The 21727-nt window shown below is 41.2% G+C and overlaps 1 pseudogene; it reads right to left on the bottom strand.

Annotated features, from left to right (window-relative positions):
• LOC134379124 (uncharacterized) overlaps positions 1–21727 on the bottom strand; it is a 153272-nt pseudogene that overhangs the window by 103979 nt on the left and 27566 nt on the right.

Below are 21727 nucleotides of genomic sequence, written 5' to 3'. Positions count from 1 at the left end.
TGTTCCATGACCTGTCCCGTACATGTTGGTGCTACCCAGGGACCCATTTCAGACATTTTTAACTGTTCCTAGTTGTTTTGATTCATTACTGTGGTTCAATTTCCATATTCATGCCTTAGTTCATACCCATTCCTAAGCTTTAAACCTATAGCTCCCCACAAAACATTCACACCTGGGTTTTAGCAAATCCTCTCAAATGCCTTATGTCCTAGAGCCAATATCATCTTCCCCTCTGAAAATGCTCTCCTCCTCCTGCATTCTGTTTTAGTTAATGGCTTCTCCCTGACCCTGAGGAAGTCACTTTAATTACACCCTTATTCTCTAACTCCAACATCCAGATCCAGTCTTCAAATCCTACCATTTCCACTTCTACAGAGGGTTTTCAAATCTGCTCCTCCTTCCAGTTCCCACTGCCACATCCTGCGTGTAGGTCCCCTCCCAACTCTTCACATCACTGTTGCAGTAACTGCACTTCTTTTCTCTAGGGACTCTTTATTCCAATCCATTCTCCACACTGACACCCAAGATAGCGGTTGAAAACAAAGCTATGATCACATTGTCCCCTACAGAAACTCACTAATTCTCTTCTTTGCTTATAATGTAAACTCTAAAATAGCGTGATTAGAAGGCCCTTCATAGTTTACACCCAAAATATGTGGTTAGCTAGTTTCCCATCGTGTCTTCATGTCCTAGCCATGATAATCTTCTTACCATTCTCCAAATTGGCTACTCCCATTTTACACGCTCAGAGAAAGAAAAAACCACTCTGACCGTTTTGAGCCCTGGCTGCTTCGAGGCTGGCCCTGGTGAGCACATGGAACAAGAGCTGGCAAAAGCTGCTGCTGTACCCTTAGTATGTAGTTGCTTGGAGGCTGCAGGGGAGAAGAGGGCCTTGGTGGCCCTCAGGCCAGAAAGACCACTTAGACCCACATAGGAATGAGGGGCCACAGACAACTCAAAAAAGGAGAAACTCAGAGGCCAGTGAGGCATCACAAGGGACCTGCACATGTCCCATCCAATGGGAAATGTTTGGAGCAGGGGCAGTGGGGAAGACTGGCCCACCAGGGGAACATTGGGGCACAGCAAGGACAGCTGATCTGCCCTCCAATCAGCACGGGCCCACTCAGCGGAGACTGGTAAGGAATATAGAACTGCAGGGGGTGCAGTTGGCTGAAAAGACTCAGGCCCAGACTAGGGTTTCCACACAGCCCACGAGTACTGGCCCTCACAAGATCCAGAAGTGCTTACAAGGTCAGCAATTAAAACCTGAGTTGCACAAAAAGGCTTCCCCTGAGAATCAGCAGCAAAGTAGCAGTTTAGCTCAACCACAGGGCTCAAGTGCTGGTTCCCATAGGAAGTTCCCCCATTTTAGAAGAAAAGGACAACAAATTAGTTCCAGTGCTGAGTTTAAGTGGTGGGAATAGTGAATAATCCAACACAGAACTGAAAGAAAAAACAAAAACCCCATAGATCAGAGACAGAGTTCTGATGTTAACCAGTAAAGGTCTAACACCACCAAAGAACATCTGTAAAACTCAGAAGGACCAGAAGCCCCCAGGCTCCCAAGCTGGGGTCGGGGGAGGCCAAGGGCCTCATCCACATTCCCACAAAGTCCACATCTAGCCCAGCCACAATCAAGCCACCACCAGATAATCCCTGGGCTCCCTTGCTGGAATGAGGGGAGTGCCACGGGTCTCAACCATGCCCCCTCCCTCCTTCTTCCTCCTCCCACCCTCTTCCCCTCCCTGCAACAGTTCCACAACAGCATCTTAGAATGTAAAATAATAATAATAAAAAAAAAATTTTTTTAAAAAGAATCTTTTCTAGGGCCAGCCCGTGGCTCACTCAGGAGAGTGTGGTGCTGATAAAAAGAATCTTTTCTTCTCTTCCAGGCAACATATAACTCATCTTTTAGTAACACAATTGAATATCAATTCCTCTGGGAAGCATTCCTAGCATTTCCTCCACACCAACAAATGTCTCCCCTCACCCCAGGCAAAAATCTCTCCTTCCACTGGGGTCCTGGTGGCTCTTGAATGTGCCTCTGTTGTAAGCTGTTAGCCACTGGGTTATAATTTTTGGTTAGAGATTGAATCAACCTTTACAGATCATCTCTTATTTATCTACATGTCCCTAATGCCCAGAACAGTACCTGGCAGGGTAAATACTTAATTTTGATGACTAAACTCCTAACAATTGGTGATTATCAGAAGGCCTAATAATCCATGCTAAGAACACAAGTGAAGAGCAATACATCTGCAGTGTTTCATTTATTCTTGCTATATGAATCATTAATGATGACTTAGTAACTTGCCATTTCATTGCTTTAAACTCATGCTCATAACTTATTGCACTCAGCACTCCTTACCCGACTGCTTTTACCCACCTACATGTGGCACACATTTCTAAAGGCCATGATAGGGTCAGCCAGTTTGTCTGTGGTTAGCACAGTGAGGCTCGTCCCTGTGACTCGACAATGAGTGTGAATGGAATCACTAAATGAATATGTACTATAAGAAAGGCCTAAATTATACAGCCTAAATTATGCCTATAAGACAAAGTAGTATCTCTCACATTTTATTTTTTTGTGATGAAGAACCATAATAAAAAAAATAAAATTTATTACTCACATCCTTACAATTAGCAGAGATTATTTAAATGAAATAATTCGCTTTGTTGAGAGCTGCCCTAAACGTCCCACTGGGTTTAACAACAGCAACAAAAAATTACTGGGTTTTGTAAAAACGATTTTTAACAAATGTTTTGTCTTCTAGGCAAAAATTCCTGGTGCTTGTTTTCTAGAAGAGCTGCTTCCCAAGTCCACATGTCATAGAACACAGCAAATCTGTCCACACCTGCGTGGGCCCATCTCCAGTCCTGGCCACTCTTTGACTCACTGCTCTCTTTGTGACCTGAGAGAGAAGAGGGTGGGAATGATTAGAGACAGGCCTCCCAAAGAAGATCTTCCTATTAGAAATGTGCCCTTGAGATTATCAGCTCCATTTTAGAAAGGGAAATACTGAACCATTCACTAGGATTCCTAAAGATCAGCTAAAGAGCCATTTGCAAAGAATAGGCCCTAATTTTATATCTGCTGACTTCTAAGTCAACAGGAATTTTTTGTTTTTAATTTCTAATTTTAGTTTTAGAGACCAATTTTAGAAATAAAACCAAAATTCAGTTATGAAATCTCTGCTAAAATGTCCTCAAACCTATAATTCAAAGGTAAAACATACATTTCTCCTTTTCTAAAAATAGGTTCTTGGTGGAGACAACAAACCCAGTTTAACCTGCTATTTCCGTTAATGGTGACCAAGTCAAAATTTTCAGAGAGGTTTCCAAGATATTCCTTAATTATGTTAATTACTAAAAAATCAATTAGGGTAATCATTGTCATTATTCAGCTGAAATATTTTTCCACCATATTAATGTAAACTTTTACTACCAACATTATTATTATTTAAAATTTTAAAGTGGTCTCTTTCAGAATGAATTATTAGAAGGTAAGAAACTTTCAGGTGCTGAAGTTTAATAATTATCAGGTATATGATGGATAGGAAGCAAGAGAAAGACTTTGATCAGGAACTTCTCTAGCAGCAGTTGGGAAATCACTTCACAATGAATGATACCACATTTACTACCTCAGTTGAAAGGTGCTCATGTGGTTAAATGACTACTGACTAAGTATTTCAATCCAATTAAATTCTTGGCAGCTAGAAATAGTTGCATGGTATTATTAATTAATATGTACAAAAACTGATACACTAGTATGTAGGATAACCAGTAAAGATTAGAGCTAAGAGCTGAAATTAAACACCCTGGAATGTGGGATGCCATCACTGCATCCCACGATTCAGACACCAATCAATGGCTGTAGCAAAGATAGGACAAGAGTTCAATCTTATATTAAATTAATTCTGTCTGGGATCTGGAAAGTTAGTTGTCAAACATTCATCAAATAGCATTTTATAAAAATATGAACATGAATTAACCTTAATTACAGTCTACATATATTACAAAATAGCACATTTCCCTTTAGGTGTTGCAATGTGTCTAGAAATTCTAAGCTCTTTCCAAATGTAATGCTAATGCTGTCATATTATTCCAAAAGGAATACTTACCTCATCTATTTCTAAAATTGGATAAATTTGAGTGATGCCAAAAGGAAGAAAGAATACAGATTATGGGTTACTTAATTACCCTGAGTAATGATTCGTCCCTCTGGGGCTTGTCTGGCATTTTCCTTGCCAGATCTTCTTGCATCCTGGTGGTTTCCTGTTAGGAACCCAGGGATATCTCAGCTTCTACATGCAGTTTCCTCAAGGTCAATCTCTTAGCAAAGCCATTCATTTCACTTGCTTACTTTGCTTCCCTCAGGGCCCTGTACCACATCCCCTGTACCCAGTAGGTAATGGCAGAAATGCCCCTGGGCAACAAGCAGAGTCTAAACAACAGCAAGAACTACAACCAAACCCTGAAAAAGTAGCCACATTCTCCTTCAGAAGGGGGGTTGGGCTGGAAACAAAACTGTATCTTTTCTAAATCAGGATGTGTTGAGTGTTGGGGAGGGTAGTGGTATGGGCTTACTGAATTTTCAGATACTACTGGATATGTGTTTCTAGGTTAGGTGGATGGTGTTAAATAGAGCCCTTAGAACTTCTTGTTTGTTTGGCCAATTTTTAAAAATCTGACTCCCCTTTTTCTTTCTCAGTGTAATGGCTGGCCACGAGCAGCAGCTGTGCCTCTAGCTCCTGTAGATCATTCAAGGCTTCGTCATACATGACATAAGCCCCTTGCTCGTTCTGGGTGTGGATGCAGCCAGCTCCTGTGCTGTAGTAGTCATCCTGGTTCTCCACTTCTGAGAGCTCCATGAATTAGATGCTGTGGACCTGGGGAAAGAAAGCCGAACTCAGAAGTTACTGGAAAAAGGAGAGCTATATTTTGCCAGCCCACATGGAACAAGCAGCAGGTTTCTGTTCCCACACAGTGGGCTGTCAGCATGGGGCTGTAAACACTCTGAATGTATAAAAAGCTATATGTGGAAAAAATATAATAAGAAAGAATGTTGGCAGGGAGAGGTAGTTCCTGAGACAGATAACTAGCTGATTAACTTGTTTTTATGATTAATTCAGGAGTAACTGGAAAAATGCAACCAATAGAGCCTCTTGTTAAAAGAGGTCTCTGTAGTCAGTGTGCCTGGGTTCAGATCCTGACTCTGCCAGAATCTCACCCTGGGCAAGTCACTCAGCTATTCTTAGCCTCCATTTCCTGATCTGTAACATAGGGACAGGAAGACACCACACACCGCAATTGTTGTTGTGAGGAGTATTTGACACTGTGCATATGAGACACTTGAATCCATAAACCTTAACTATTAAAATGTTTTTGTTTTAATTCTTTAAGTATCTCTAAAATGCATCAGCATGGTCTCATGTCTTAGCTGTACTGGGTTGAATAGCATCCCCCAAAGTTCATATTCACCTGCAACCTGTGTCTAAAACCTTTTTTGGAAATAGGGTCTTTGCAGATATAATCAAAGTTAAGATGAGGTCATATAGGTTTAGGGTAAGCCCTATACAGTGACTGGTATCCTTATAAAGAGGGAAATTTGGAGACATACATGCTGGGGAGGCCATGTGAAGACTGAGGTAGAAATCACAGTGATGCATCTATAAGACAAGGAAGGCCAAGGCTTGTCAAGGATTGCCAGCAACTAGCAGAAGCTGGAAGAGGCAAGGAAAGATTCCTCTAGAGACTTCAGGGAAATCATGGTTCTGCTGACACCTTGATTTTGGACTTGCGGCCTCCAGAATTGTGAGAATCAGTTTGATTGTTGTTGTGAGCCACCCAGTTTTTGGTACTTTGTTATGGCAGCCCTAGAAACAAATACAAGTAAGGAGTATTTCGATCATAATGTTATTTTTTCTTAGCTAACTAAGGGTTTGCTCCTTCCTGAGAATCATTATTCTAATAATAATTCTCATCATTTCAAACTTCTTCACTCTCCTCAGACTTCTGAACTCACCGTCTCCTGTGCCTGGTCTCCTCTCACTGTCAGCAGAAGCCTCTCAACGTCACCACTGCCACACACACACATACACACACACGCACACACGCACGCATGCACACGCACACTCACGCACGCACACGCTCACACACACACGCACGCACACGCACACTCACGCACACACACGCACGCTCACACACACGCACACGCACGCTCACACACACGCACACACACACGCACACGCGCACACACACACGCACACACGCACACGCACACTCACGCACGCACACGCTCACACACACACACGCACGCACACGCACACTCACACACACGCACGCATGCGCACACACACACACACACCACACTCAAGCCTTTCCTCTCCTCCTTCCTCCTCAGAGCACAGGACGATGCCACCCCCCTTCCCCTAGGCCCTTGCCTCTCCATGCTTCGAATCCCATTCCCTCCCACCTCAGCAGCACCCCTACTCCTTGAATATCCAACTCCTCTCAACCGGAATCTTCCCAATTGACACTGACGTGTGCTCACATCCCTCCCATTTTAAAACATCCTTACATCCTTCCCAAGGTTTCACTGTGTCACTCCTCCCCTCCATGATCCAACCTGTTATCTATACTCTGTCTCCATTTTCTCACCTCATATTCAGCCCATTCCCATCTGGCCCCTGTCCCTGTCAAACCACCCAAACCACTCTCACTATGATCGACAATGACTTTTGCTCTATATCCAATAGACGTTGTTTTGTCCTTATGGGATCTCTCAGGGCACGTGACACAGTTTAGCACTCCCTGCTTGCTCTGGTCTGAATGTTTGTTCCCGCCAAAGCTCATATGGAAGCTTGATCCCCAATGTGGCAGTGTTGAGAAGTGAAGCCTTTGGGAGTTGATTGAATCATAAGGGCTATGCCCTCATGAATGGATTCATCCATTCATGGATTAATGGATCAATGAGTTAATGAGTTAATAGATGAGTGGGTTATCACAGGAGTGGTACCAGGGGCTTCATAGGAGAGCAAAAGAGGCTGACTGGTTAGCTCAGTTGGTTAGAACACAGCCTTGTAACACCAAGGTCAAGGGTTCAGATCCCCATACCGACCAGATGCCAAAAAGCAAAACATAAAAATATATAAGGAGAGCAAGTGAGCATGTTAACACACCCAGCCCTCTTGCCGTGTGATACTTGGTACTGTCTCAGGACTTTGCAGACAGTGCCCACCAAGAAGACCCTCACCAGATGTACTCCCTCAACTTACCAGCCTAAAAAACTACAAAGAATAAATTCCATTTCTCTAGAAATCACGCAGTTTAAGGTATTCTGTTATAAGTGACAGAAAACAGACTACAACAGCTTCTTCACTCACTTTTCCCCGCGTTTCTGGGAGTCCACGTTCTCCTTGATCTTACCAATTTCTCAGCCATTCCTTCTTTGACGCCTTGAGGTGTATTTTTCTCTATCATGTCATTAAATAATGGCCACACTCAGGTGCCAGTCCTAGGACCTCACTTTTTCCTGCTATATTCCTTCCCTAGGAGATGGCATACACTTTCACAACTGAGATTACCACCTTCAGACCATTTGCTCCCAATTTTATCTCCAGTCCAGACCTCCTAGAGCCATATATTAAATCACTTATTTAGCATCTGTTCCTGGGCATCTCAAAGCCCTCTCAAATTTAACATGATCAAACTGTGCAATCTTCCCCCACAAACCCAGGTCATCTCCAGGCCACTTTAGTAAATAGCACCACCACCCGTCCACTTCCTCTAGCACGAATCATCTCTGATGTTTTTCTGCCGCATCCTGTGTCCAATCTCTCACCAAGTCCTGTTGGTTTTACCTCCTATCTTTCAAATCGATCCACTTCTTTCCATTCTGCCACCTACCTCCCTAGTCCAAGCTGTTATTATCTTTCACGAGGACTCGTCTAGGAACTTCCAAACTGGTCTAGCCTCTTAATTGTTTTATTCACATCTCTTCTGGCCTGAGCTTTCCCTTCATTCCATTTTACTCACTGCTGGCAGATCTTTTAGAAACGCAGTTCTAATTTTGTCCACCCCCTTGACCCTTTAATATCCCTCAGAGGCTTCCCATTGCTCACAGAATAAGGTAGAATTCCTTAACAGGGCCTATACAATCTGATGCATGCCTGTCTCTCGAGACCAGTGCTTCTCAAATGAGGGTGATTTTTGACCCCCAGAGGACGTTTGGCCATGTCTGGAGATTGTTTCAGTTGTTACAACTTAGTGGGAGGTGCTACTGGTTTCTAAAGGGTAAAGGCCAAGGATGCTTCTAATCATCCTATAATGCACAGAATAGCCTCTTACAACAATTAACAGGCCCAAAATGTCAATAGTGCCAAGGTTGAGAAGCCTGGGCTAGTTCCATTTTGCATCCCTTTCTACCTGGCTTGCTATATCCTAGCCCCTCATGTCTTCTTTTGGTTTCTTGTGGTGCCATGCCCTTTGCACAGGCTGTCCCTCCTGTGTGGAAAGGTCTCCCTCTCCTCTTTGAGTAGCTGAAGCATCTTCATCTTCCAACCTCACTCCCGTAGGAAGCTCTTCCTCCTTCCCCCTGGCCTATAGCACCAAGTATCTCCCTATTTTCTCTTCTGGAGCACTTACTGATGATACTGTCTTACATATATTTGTGTGATTTTTGACCAATATTGGTCTTGCCCACTGGATTATAAATTACTATGAGAGTAAGGAACATGTCTGTTGTTCATAATTATATTCCCATTGCTTAGCACAAGGTCTAACACATAGAAAGTGCTTACAAAATACCTGTTAAATGAAAGAATGGATGACTATATGAATGGTTTTCAATATTTTTGCACACAGGTTTCTTTGAGTCTATGATTTATGATCTCTACCTGTACTTTTAACATAGACTAGTCAAAAAATTCTGTGTTTTGTCCTCATAGATTCTGACCTCATGTCACTACAGACTGATACTTACATTCCATATGGGGGCGATAATACACAGGGTGGAAAGTGGTTCTTGGAGGGCAAACAAATCTTATTCTTTTTATACATAAAGCACAGATATATATACTGTACATAAATAAATACATGGCATATCTCTGGTGTTGATATCTTTGGAGGGGGATGATTAGGAAAAAAAAGTCTAAAAAGGGTATTTATGGGGGGAGCCATAACGAAAAAAAAAAGATTAAGAAACATTGGCCTAACTTTTTATATTATATATGTATATATTTTATACATATATAATATGTATATTTATTTATTATGGTAAAATACACATAATATGAAATTTGCCATCTTAACCACTTTTAAGTGTACAATTCTGTGGAATCAATTACATTAACATAGTTGTGTGACCATTATCGACATTCTTATCCAGAACTCTTCTCTGTACCCACTAAACAATAACTCCCCATGCCCCTCTCCCCCCAGCCCCTGGCAACCACAATTCTACTGTCCGTCTCTATGAATATGATTACTCTAGGTATGTCGTATAAGTGGAATCACACAATATTTGTCCTTTTGTGACTGACTTATTTCACTTAGCTTAATGTCCTCAAAGTTCATTCATATTACACACAGCATGTGTCAGAGTTTCTTTCCTGTTTAAGGCTGAATTGTATTTCATAGTACGTACATACCACGTTTCATTTTACATGTTGATGGACACTAGGGTTGCTCCCACCTTTTGGCTATTGTGAATAATGCTGTTATGAACATAGGTATATAAATAACTCTTTGAATCCCTGATCTCAATTCTTTTGTGTATATACCCAGAAGTAGAATTGCTGGATCATATGCTAATTCTATCTTTAATTTTTTGAGGACCTTCATACAGTTTTCACAGCAGCTGCACCATTTTACATTTCTACCAACAGTACACAAGGGTTCCAATTTCTTCACATCATCACCAAACTTATTTTCTGTTTTATTTAATATATATACTGCATATTTTTATATTTTAAGAAAAACAATTTGAGTTTCCAGCTGTTATTTATGCAGTCATTTAAACTATGGAACCAGTGGCTCCCAATCTTTTGTCTCACATCTATTCGTTCTCATAAAAACTTTGCTAAGTAATCAGTTGTTGCATAGAACCCATTTATCTGTAAATTTTAAGCAGTCATATCCTGGCTCTCCACAGACCTGTCACTTTGTTTGTGCATATGGAATTGCCTATTGTACAAGTACAGGAACCCCTCTGGAACCTTCTCAAACAGGGCAGGTAAATTGTCAGCTTAGATGACTAATTGCCAAAATCAAAAAGGTAAATCAGGCTGCCTTCTGGGTCTCTTCAGTGCACTTGTTCTATAATTAGTTTTTATGTGCTGTTCCATCCTAGATTTTTCACCATTCAAGCAGAAACTTAGAAACCATCCAATAAGTTAAAGTGTGAGCATTTCTAAATAACAGCTATGAGTCACAACATTTCATCAAAAAGATATTTCATAGTTAAGCTTTCTTCTAGTAGACTGTTGTTTTTGTTTTGCTTTGCTTTTTGCTATTCTTTAGTCATAAAACTTTTTAATAATTAGGAGATTCCTTGACTAGAATTTCAAAAGTGAAATTATTGTTTCTTACAAAACAATTGGTACCGGTGGAAAAAAAAGGTGCTGCGAAAATGACACATTGCATACAAAAATTATACAGCTTTCTTAGATTTATAAACTATATTGGCTTCTACTGGCATTTAGCTCCTGTTTCTTGTTATGCAAAATGAGCTCTCATGGAGAATAAAAGGGACAATTTAATGTTATAGTTTATCTGCTTTCCCAGAAAAGAGCATTCCCCATATTCTTATACAGGGGAATTTTATAAAATTTTAAGGAAATGGCCCCTGTATTGAGTTCCGAAGCTGATAGGAAGCAATAGTATTGTCAAGACACCAACTCTGATGTCATCATCTATTTAAATGGTATTCCACTGTCCCCACCCACCCCATAAAAGAATGATTGTGAGATTACACAAAGACCATATATATAAAAGTGCTTTGCAAAGTATATCATGTTCAAACGATTGTTCAAACTCTTTGTATAGGCACACATATTCCTTCCCTTTCTGCTGTACTTGGCTCTCTTACTCCATCAGTCTCTGTCTCTGAAATGAGCACTTACGTCCACAGGAGATGCACTTTAAAGACCAGTTGTCCAAATTGCTTCATGCAAGATTATGGCTCAGTCACTGTACTGTTTCCTATTTCCTTTTTATTTTAATTTTTTCCACTGTCTTCTGGAAAACTTTCCTTCTAAAGGCTTTGTGGTCTAGAGAGTTGATTCTTCAATATTATGTTTGAAGGAGTGGCAGGAAGGGGAGGGCAATAATTACCTGTGTTGAGTAAGAAATAATGTGATCTTTGGAATGATTCATATGTTTTTACGTCTGAAAATTAACTGATGCCAAGATAACTATTTGCTGAATATAGTAACTATAGGAAAATTGGTGGCCCATTGCTCATTTTATTCACCCTAGTGGCTTCTGCCATCACTTGTTAATGTGAATTTTAGCCCTTCTGGCAATATAGACAATACTTTCTGACTAGTTTACCTTTTTCTAAATCATCCTACATTAATTTCAGATAATAATAGTTCAGCCTAAGAACCCCATCAAAATTTGTTGAGTGAATGACTCAATCTATTGGCTGCAATCTTTTAAATCTTTTATAAAGAAAATCAAAGATATCTTCTACTCTACTTTATCTCCTAGTCTGTAGAGTATGATATTATCATATCTAATCGTTCTGCATTTGGATAACATACTTTGCAAAGCACTTTTATATACACGGTCTTAGTGTAATCTCACAATCATTCTGTTATGGGCAGAGACTTCCTCTTGTCAAATAAACATTTATTAAATAACTGCTATGTGAAAGGTATATATCCAACTCTCTACTTCTTTTTGCCACCTGAATATCTCATAAGCATATCAAATTTCCCATGCCCCCAACTGAGATCCTGATCTTCCCAACAGATCTGCTCCAAACATATCTCAGTTAAAGACAACTCCAAACGTCCAAATGCTCAGGCCTAAACTTTAGAATCAACCTTGACTTCTCTGCCTGAAAATTATGTCTCTAAAATACATCAGAATCCAACCGTTTCTCACCATGCTGTCTTCTCAGACACATTGTCTCTGTTCTGATTCATGCAATAGCCTCTTAGCTAGTCTCCCTGCTTCAGCCCAACAGCACCTTCTGTCTATTGCCAGTACAGCAGCCTGAGTGTCAAAATGCAGTCAAATCATAGCACTCCTCTGCTCGAAACTCTCCAAGTGCTCCCCTTCTCACTCAGAGTCAAAGCCAAAGTCCACATAATGGTCCACAAGGCCCTATGTAACCTTCCCCCACCTCTCTTACCTCATTGCTTGCTGCTTTCCCATTCATCTACTTAGTCACACTGAACTCCTTGCTGTTCCTGCAACACTCTGGACACGGTCCTGCCTCAGGGCCTTTGCATTGGCTCTCCCCTCTGTCTGGCACTCTTCTCCCAGTCAGTTGTGTAGTTTGCTTTATGGTTTCCTTCAGGTCTTTCCTCAAATAGTACCTTCTCAGTAAGGCCTCTTCTCACCCTACTTACAACTACAACATTCCATCACCAACCTCCAGCACTCTCTTTCCCCCTTTCCTACTTAATTTTTCTCCACAGCACCTATCACCATCTTTACTGGTCCACAAAGACTAAGTTGTTCTGTGATAAACAACCCCAAAGTTTGGTGGCCTAACACTTACAATGCATTTCTCACTCATGCAGAGCCCACTGCACTGCAAGACAGCTGCTTTCTAGGCAGCTGTTTTCCAGCAGTGACTGAGGGATCCAGAATGTTTCCATCTTGTGGCTTGACCATCTCAACACATGCCTTCCACTGGTTGCAGTAGGGAAAGAGAGCTAGAAGGCCTCAGACCAGCTCCTAAATGCTTTGGACTAGAAAAGACACATGCCCACTGGCTAGTCACAAAACCCCAACCAACTGCAAGGGGCTAGGAAGTCTGGGGATGCTTTGGTGCCAAACCATCTTCCTTGGGTTGAATGTCCCCCAAAATTCAGTCCCCACTGTGACTGTTAAGAGGGTGGGAAATCCTATTACGATAATTGAAAGGTGGGGCATGAAGAAGTGATTAGATTGTAGGACCATGACATAGTGAATAGATTAATGATGGTGGTCAGGGTTCTAAGTGCTTTAAAAGAAGAGCACATGAGAAGTTCTCTCTCTCTGCTCCACTATTTTCTGCCATGTGAGACCCCTGGTCACTGTTGACACCACCAAGACCTTCACCAAATGTGTTCCCTAGACTTTGGACTTCCCAGCCTCTGAAACTGTAAGCAATCAATTTCTTTTTCTTACAAATCATCCAGTTCCAAGCAACAGAAAAGGATTAATACACCATCTGATATTGTATATATGTTAATTATTTATTCAATATCTGCCTCTTTCCATGAAATAAGTCCCATGATGGCAGGAATAAGTGCCAATTTTGTTCACTGCTGTATCCCCAGTGCCTAGAACAGGGCCCATTATATTTATTGGTCAGAATATTTGTGTAATGAGTGCTGACCAGTCAGCTCAGTTGGTTAGAGCATGGTGTTATAACACCATAATCAAGGGTTTGGATCCCAATATTAGCCAGCCCCCCCCCAAAAAAGAAAAGAATATTTGTGTAATGAGAGAGTGAATGAACAATTGATGGGCTCACAGCCTGTGGGAACAGATAAGCCAACAGTCAAGCACAGGAATGTGCTGAGAGCTATGGTGGAGGTAGACAAGTCACAGGGAGAAGCCTTCAGCTCTCATAGAGATGTCAAGGAAGGCTTTCCAGAGAGGTGACAGTTCAATGGACTCTTGAATGAGAGTAGGCACTTACAAAGGAAAGAGGAGGTGAGGGCAGAGGGGCCTACAGGCATGAAAAGCTCTGCCCATTCAGGGGAGGTGCAGGCCCAGCTCCATAAAGATGGAAGTACAGAGAAAATGGAGGGAAATGAGGTCCAAGAGGATGGCAGGGGCCAGATCATGTCCAGCCTTGCAAACTTTACCACGCAGCCTGGACTTTATCTTGTGAGAAACAGGAAATTCACAAAAGACTTCAAGCAGGCAATTAAGTGTGATTAAATTTGGGCAAAGATCCTTGAGAAGTTTACAAAGCAACGAGCAGAGCCATTCTCCTATTTAAAATTCTTCTCTGTTCCCCAATAATCTTGGAATTAGTCCCACATCCTAAGGAGAGCCTACCCCTTCCCAGCCTGGCCCCCTTTTCTCTGTGGCCTCATCTGCCACTACTTCCATTCAACAGCCTCTGCTACCAGTATGTGGCAGATCCTGGACATGCCATGGGATGTCAGGCCTCCATGCCTGAGGAGACATGCTCAAGGTCAAACAGCCAGGAAAAGCCTGCTGCCTCTCATCAAGGAGTCCTTTCTGCTACGCCACAGGCCTTCGAGTAGGCTCATAAAGTGGCAGTGTCCATGACAGAATGTAGGTGCTTTCTTTTTCTGGTATTGTCGTTGAGTGAACATTTCTTAACACTAGCCCAAGACTCTCCTCATGGGATCAAGCACACTGGGCCCAGGGAAAGGGGCCAGGGAAGGGGTCTCCAGCTTAGGTGCTTCTCTGATGCCTGGTAAGCCCAGTGGTCTTGCTCCCAGCAGCCTCAGCCCTGGTGAGATGAACCCAACAGATAAGCATCTGTGACTCCTGTCCCCTACATAGGAAAGAAGCACACCAGCCAGGGCTAGATATTCTGGTGTAAATGCTGACAAGGCCACACCCGCGGAGTGTAACTAAACCGCATGGTCCTATTAAAGACTCTCCCAGAAGTCCACTTCCTTGAGTATCTCACACTAAATAACAGCAGCTGGTAGCTGTTAAGGGTGCTGTTATTCCTATTACTTATGACAGCATAGAAAAGAAACATTGCATTGCCCCGAGAAGCTCCTCCTCCGATCAGTGGGACAGAACAGTATTTGTCTCTCCTCTCCTCCTTTATTTCTAACCCCATCCCCTGCTCAGAACAAACAAACTGTGAGAGGGCTCTTTGGTAAGAAAATTAAAAAAAAAAAAAAAAAAATTGTTAGCATACTAACTTACCACAACTGTGGTAGGATCAATATTAATTAGCAAGAGGAAGATGTATTTCTTTTATAGATGTGTTTGTTTTAAAAGTATCTTAACCTTTCTCTCTAGCTCCACTGAGGAACTGGGCTTGACTTACTGGGCTTAACAACTAGGATCAAGGGAGAAAGGCAGAGGGATCCAGGAAGCTGAGAGCACGTCTGTGTGTAGCAAGGACATAGGAGTTGAGGGCTGCTTGTCAGAGAAGGAGACCAAAAAGAGAAGGGTGTCCTGGATACCGGGTAGAGGTAGGACTCTAGGCGACTGGATGGGGAAAAAATAAGAAAATATTTCCCAATATCTAGAGTTGAACTATTCAATACAGTAGCCTCTAGCCACGTGTGGCTCCTGAGCACTTGAAATGAGGTTTGTCTGAGTTGAAATGTACTGTCCGTATAAAATACACACCAGATTTTGAAGATTTAAGCATAAAAAATGTATAATAGATCATCAATGATTTCTTAATATTGATTACATGTGAAAATGGTAATATCTTGCATACATTGGGTTAAACAGATTATATTATTAAAATTAATTTCACGGTTCTTTGTACTTTTTAAAATGGGGCTACTAGAAAGTTTAAATTATGTGTGTGGCTTGTATTATATTTCTGTTGGACAGCGTGCATATCAGCAGTGGTCAGCAGTACAATTTCATACCCTTACAAACGTACAGCATAAGTCAGAGGTCACACTAGCTTAGGACATGACTTGTTTGGTAGGTAAATAGATTTTATTTTTTATGTTTTTCAATCTACTGTCTTTTAAGAAGATGAACTTCATATTAAACCCTATCTTCAGGAATAAACTTTTTAGAGATTGAGATGAAAATATTGCCAGAGTATCTACAATAGTCCAAGAAAATGAAGGCATTCTCAACTTTATTCCCAAAGAAAAGGATTTAATATAAATTTTGTCTTATTGGCCTTTTGTTAGACAGAGTTGACATTTTAGCAACATTATAGAAAAATACTTTAAGAGACATCAAAATATTGCACCAAGGGGCAAACAGGATTTTGCTGGAATAAAAGATTTTTTTTATTATTTAGCTTTTTCAGATTTTTTCTACCTCTGTTTTTTACTCTATTTTTTTTTCAACTGGGGTTTGGAAAACAGGAAAGAGGCAAAAAGGTACCTATGGCAATGTCAGGGATTTCTTATAAGAGCTTCTCTGTAAGGATATGTGGTTCTGAGGCCAGGCTAATGAAAAGTGTCCCTCAGGCTGTGTTCACTATGAAATCAACAAACCAGAAGCTGAAATGTCTTCCTTCCTATTGTGGCCTCCAGAGCTGCTTTTAGGGTGTTCTCTGCCTGTGTTCTGCTCTCAAGTGGACACCACATTTTATTGTGGTTAAAAAGTCATTTCCCCTTTTACTACAATTAAAAAAAAAAGCCATTTCCCTCAGAAACCCCCACCTGTTCCTCCATCATATTGACTGATTCCAGGTGCTAAGAGGAAGGTGGCTTGGGAGAAGTTTAATCAAGGAAGAAAAATAGTAGCAGAAAACCTCACCTTGCGCTCAGCAAGCGTCCCATGGACATAGAGGTGAGCTCCTAGGCCTTGCAAGGTGCCCAAACCTCCTTTGCTGTATTAACCCAGGAACTATCTTCAATGGTGGGGACCAGATTCCCTGAAACCAAGGTGGTGGGGACCAGATTCCCTGAAACCAAGGTAAGGCCTGAAGTGTTGATTGTCAGGCTTCGCTCAACAGATCTGAAATAGTTCAGGATTCCCAAGCAGATGCGCTGAAGCAGAGAAAGAACAGAATCAGTACCCTGCCCTTTGCCTAGCTCCACCATGCAGAGTAAAACTTGAGGAGGCCTCAAGATTGCAGGTCAATCCTACTGTGGAGAAAGGAATACACCATCCCAGAAAGGGGCTGATTATATATAAAAAAAATAACAAAGAGCAAAAGCATAAAAATGCATGGCTGCTGGCATAGCAGGAAAGCCCCCTTTCTAGACAACCAGACATTTCAGATGCCTGAAACTAGTGTGCCAGCCCATCCACATACGTGCAGCTCCCTGATTCACAGGTGGTACAGATACAGAAAGGACAAGTAGGCCCCTCTCATCAGGACGGGATTCCTATCACTGTGCCAGTCCTGTCATCCGAGCCCAGCAGTTGTAGGGCCATTGCGTAGTTGTACCTTTAGCAGGCAGGAGAGATACAATAAATGCCCTTTACCTTGAAGTGGCTCAGAAAACTCACATATACTGAATTGAAGTCATTTTATGTAACTTAAGGGAGTTTCACAGTAGCTGTCCTTTAAAAACACACTAGAGGAAGAATAATTACTCTATATGTATAAATATAAAATGAAATTTCTCTTAACAATTACTCTTGTTAAAAACACAGTCCAAGAATGAAACATTAATTTAGTAATCTGACCTGTTTTAACAATCTTGCTCCATTCTGACTTCAGATAATTTTTCTTAATTTTTTAAAAATTTGAATTGACACATTGTAATTGCACATACTTATGGGGTACAATCTGATGTTTTGACATATATATGTTGTATAATAATTGGGTCAGGTTAGTTAATGTGTCAATCACTTCATGCATTTATGATTTCTCTGTGGCAAAAATATTCAAAAGCCTCTCCTCTAGCTATTGTGTAACATACAAAACTTAACCATAGTCACCCGACTGTGCAACAAACATAAGAATTTATTTCTCCTATTTAATTGGAATTTCGTAGCTGTTGACCATCCGCTCCCTGTTTTCCCTCCCCCCTTCTCTTCTCTGGGTTCCCCCTCCCCCACCCCATCTCTGGTAACACTGCTCTGTTCTCTGACTCTGTAATATCAACTTTTTTTTTTTTAGATTCCACATGTGACTGAGATCATGTGGTATTTGTCTTTCTGTGCCTGACTTACTTCACTTAACATAATGTTCTCCATGACTTCGGATATCTTTCAGTTAACATGTATACTACATATTAATCAGTCACTCGGTTTTCCCCACAGTGTTTTAATCCATTTCCCTGAGTCACCAACAAAATGATTTAATTTTACCCTGTCTCTTTTTTTTGCTTGTGAGACCCGTCAGCATGATGGCTGGGACTTATTCGTGCTAGGTCACTTTTGTTTTGTTCCATTGAAAGGTCATCATGCTTCATATTTCCATTCTATCAAAAAATTAGCATTAGTTAAATTACATACGCATTTGCAATATTATTAACAAAATCACAGCTGAGTCATTGCAAAATTAAACCTCATAATTCAAAGCATATTTAGATGAATAAATAGAAGAGCATCTTGATCCATTTCAACCTGACTTATAAAAATCTGAATTTCTACAATAAATTAGGGAGTCACTGTTTTTACTAAACAAGCTTTTGTTTTATGAAAGTGTTCACAGTTTTTAAATAACAGCCACTCCCCCTCCCTGCCTTTTACGTGATTCACTTTACAAAAAGTTGATACACATATTTTTCAATAGTGTGTATGTTTGGAACCTTGAGCCTTGCTAATCTAATCTTGTTCTTCACTGAGACAGATAAATGAATTAATACCCTCTTTCTACGTATTAGATGATTTAGTCATTTCAAGTCTCAAGCCTGCTTCCACGTTTGTAAAATGGCGTGACAATGGAAAATGACAGTAAGTTGCTGTGAGAATTAAATGATAGGCTGTATATAAAGCCTCTAGCTTAGTGCCTGGCACCTAATAGGTGCTCAAGATGCTAGTTTTCTGTCATCACGAATTGCAGTAGTCAGTCAGCCCTGTAGGATCTCTCATGGAATTCATGGTCTACGCTTACTTCCACAGTCATCTTTACTGATGCTGAGAAGGATTCGGTCATGCACCCAGAGCTCCAGGGAAAACTGTGAAGAAGGTGACGTTTTCTGTGGCCCTGCCCCTGGCCCTCTGGGCAGCCTCTTTTTAGCTGCTGTCTCTGTCCCTGGGCAAGCACCCCATTCTCATTAGGTGTGCTCTTTCCTAGTGGTGCCAATTCTCACAAGAGCACTGAGTGGCAATGGCTGAGGTTGGAAGCCTCTGGGTTACTTATATAGTCTAATAGATGTTTCTTGGAATTCCAACAAGTCCTTATGGCAGAAAATTCTGGTTGTTCTCCAATAGCCATTTTCCTCTTTTCCTACAGTCACTGAGTTTTTATCTTAGCACTGTTCCATCCAGAAAAAGATGATAGTTCCAAGCCTCTCTTGCAGCTAGGTGTAGCTATGTGACTAATGGAATGGGAGTGAAAGTGCCACACTGCAGCTTCTGAAAATTCCCCTGCAGAGGCAGCTTCCCCACCCTCATCCTTTGTCCTGCTGTGTAGAACACAAATGTGGTAGATGGAACTCATCTCAGACCAGGTGTCAATCATGGGTATGGAGGCCACATTTGTTGCAACTCCAGGAAGGGTGGAGCTGAGCTTCCGAAGGACTCCATAAAGCCAAGCTGCCACCAGCTCTGTATTTCCTACACACAGATGTTAACATGAGGGGGAGCGAGAGAAATTGCCATCTTTTTAAAATTCTCTGTCATTTTGTTTTACCATGACCAACAGCCAAACCTAATTTTAACTAACACAGTCCCCAAGACTCTAAAGGTGAGCCACCAGGCTTTATGACAGGCAATCGGAAGGAAAATTGTTACAGAGGTATTAGGACGAGTAGGTGAGAGAGAAAGTTGTCCAATCGGGAATCATAAAGTGCTTGCCTAGTCTGCCAGTGGGTAATGCTAGCTCCTGTCTGTTATGCATCAGTGTATACATCAATGTGTTTCTGTGTAAGTGTCCCACAACCCTGGGACAGGAAAAGACCCTCGAATGGTGCACACTCCTGTTCCTTAAAACAGAAACACAAGATCATCATCCCAAAGTGAAGAAAATCTGTTATTTTTTTTAAAAAGTCTGTGGGAAAGCATACATTCTATGAGGGAAGCTGAATTTTGACAGTTCCTATGAGTTTTGGGTGTACGAGCCTTTCGACTTCCAGGCCTATAGTGCTCTTGGGTTGCAATTCAGCATCACCCCCTGTCATCCTGGAAGAAAGGCTCTGAGCTACATCCTTTTTCTGATAGGATTGTGACCCTAAAATTACCCAGAATTACATAGGATGGAACAGAAAGTGACATCAAGTTACAGTGAAAGACTTTTGAAGGGATGATTGAACAAACCACAGATTGCCAGGAAGAAAGGAAGGGGGCCCAGACAGGCTGGGATGAGGAAAGGAGACAGCGCAGCATCCTCCAGGAAAAGGGAACCAACTACAGCCCACAGGAGGAAACTGCTCAGGAAATACCAAGAGTCCAGGAGTGTATTCCCCTGCGGGAACTGCAGACAGTGCAGGTCAGCAGCAGGGCTGCTGGCAGTCCACAATGTCACATCATCTGTGTTCATTCTTTCTTCCTGGGTAGGTCAATCCTTTGACCTTTACTCTTCCTGTGGCTAGGACTTTGCCCTCATAGCCAAGTTGATGTATTTTGACAGTTCTGAGATTACCACTGATTGCAAATCTCACTTTCTTCTGAAAAATTGGTGGGGTGGTGGAGTAGGAGGTAGGATGGGAGGAATAATTAAAGGAAAAGTAAGTCTATCACGTATTCCCTACCCGCAAAATGTCCCTACAGTTTATGTGTATTTATCCACAGAAAAGAGGACTTTGAAGGATATACACCAAATATTAACAATACTGTTATTATTTTGGGTGGTAAAATAATGGGGGATTTTTTTTTCCTTTTACTTTCCTATAGTTCTCAAATTTTCTATGATAAATATATGTCACTATTGTCATCAGAAAATGTTTGTTTTTAAAAGTAATTGTTCTATTGAATTTGAAGAGGAAAACGAGGAAAAAGGTGTTTTGTGTTTCCCTGAACTTCTTGCACAGTGAGCTAGTGTATATAGACCACTTTTGTGAGAGCACACTTTGTACTCACTATACTGCAATATCTCTGGAAATGGAGGGAGAAGTAACATGGACAGGGAAACACAGTGGCTGTCTCCTTCTCTCCTCGCTGTAGCCAGGGAGAAGAAGCAAAGAAAAAGTCTTGACTCTGCAGCTTGGATGTAGTGTTTCCTGTTACTTCACCACTTCATAAAGTTAGAGGACAGTGACCAATTTAAACCAATCTTTAAAAATACAACGGTCAATAGTAGTAAGTGATGTCTGTACATAGCTATTTTAATAAACGGGTGCTTTCTTGAGGAATGGCGTTGGACACAGTAACTTGATCTAACAGATGACAAGTTCAAGAAGGGTCCACACAGGTCTAGCTCGTTCTTTCCTTCTTCTGACCAGGACTATAACTAAATTATTTTTTTTTTTCAAAGGAACATCCAAAAACAACAACAAAAATGCAGTCCATTTTGACCGGAATTATCTCTTTCTAGTTATACATTATCATCAATAAACAATAAGAAAATTTGATATTTTTTGTTTACTCCCCAAACCCAGATCTTTAAGTAAATCTGAAATTAGAATTGTGTTTAAAGAAAAGAGGGGTCAGCCTTCAACGCTAATGGTAAATAAAAGGCCAATTCACACTACGATAGAAACATTACAAACATTATCAATGTTTAAACATTGTTTAGACAATGTTAAAATGGATGTGGGAAAACAAACATTCTCATAAATTGCTGGTGTGGGGAAATGGTAACACCTTG

The sequence above is a fragment of the Cynocephalus volans genome, chromosome 5, assembly GCF_027409185.1.
Source record: "Cynocephalus volans isolate mCynVol1 chromosome 5, mCynVol1.pri, whole genome shotgun sequence".
In the NCBI taxonomy this organism is placed as follows: Eukaryota; Metazoa; Chordata; class Mammalia; order Dermoptera; family Cynocephalidae; genus Cynocephalus; species Cynocephalus volans.
This window is presented reverse-complemented; position numbering and strand designations above follow the sequence as displayed.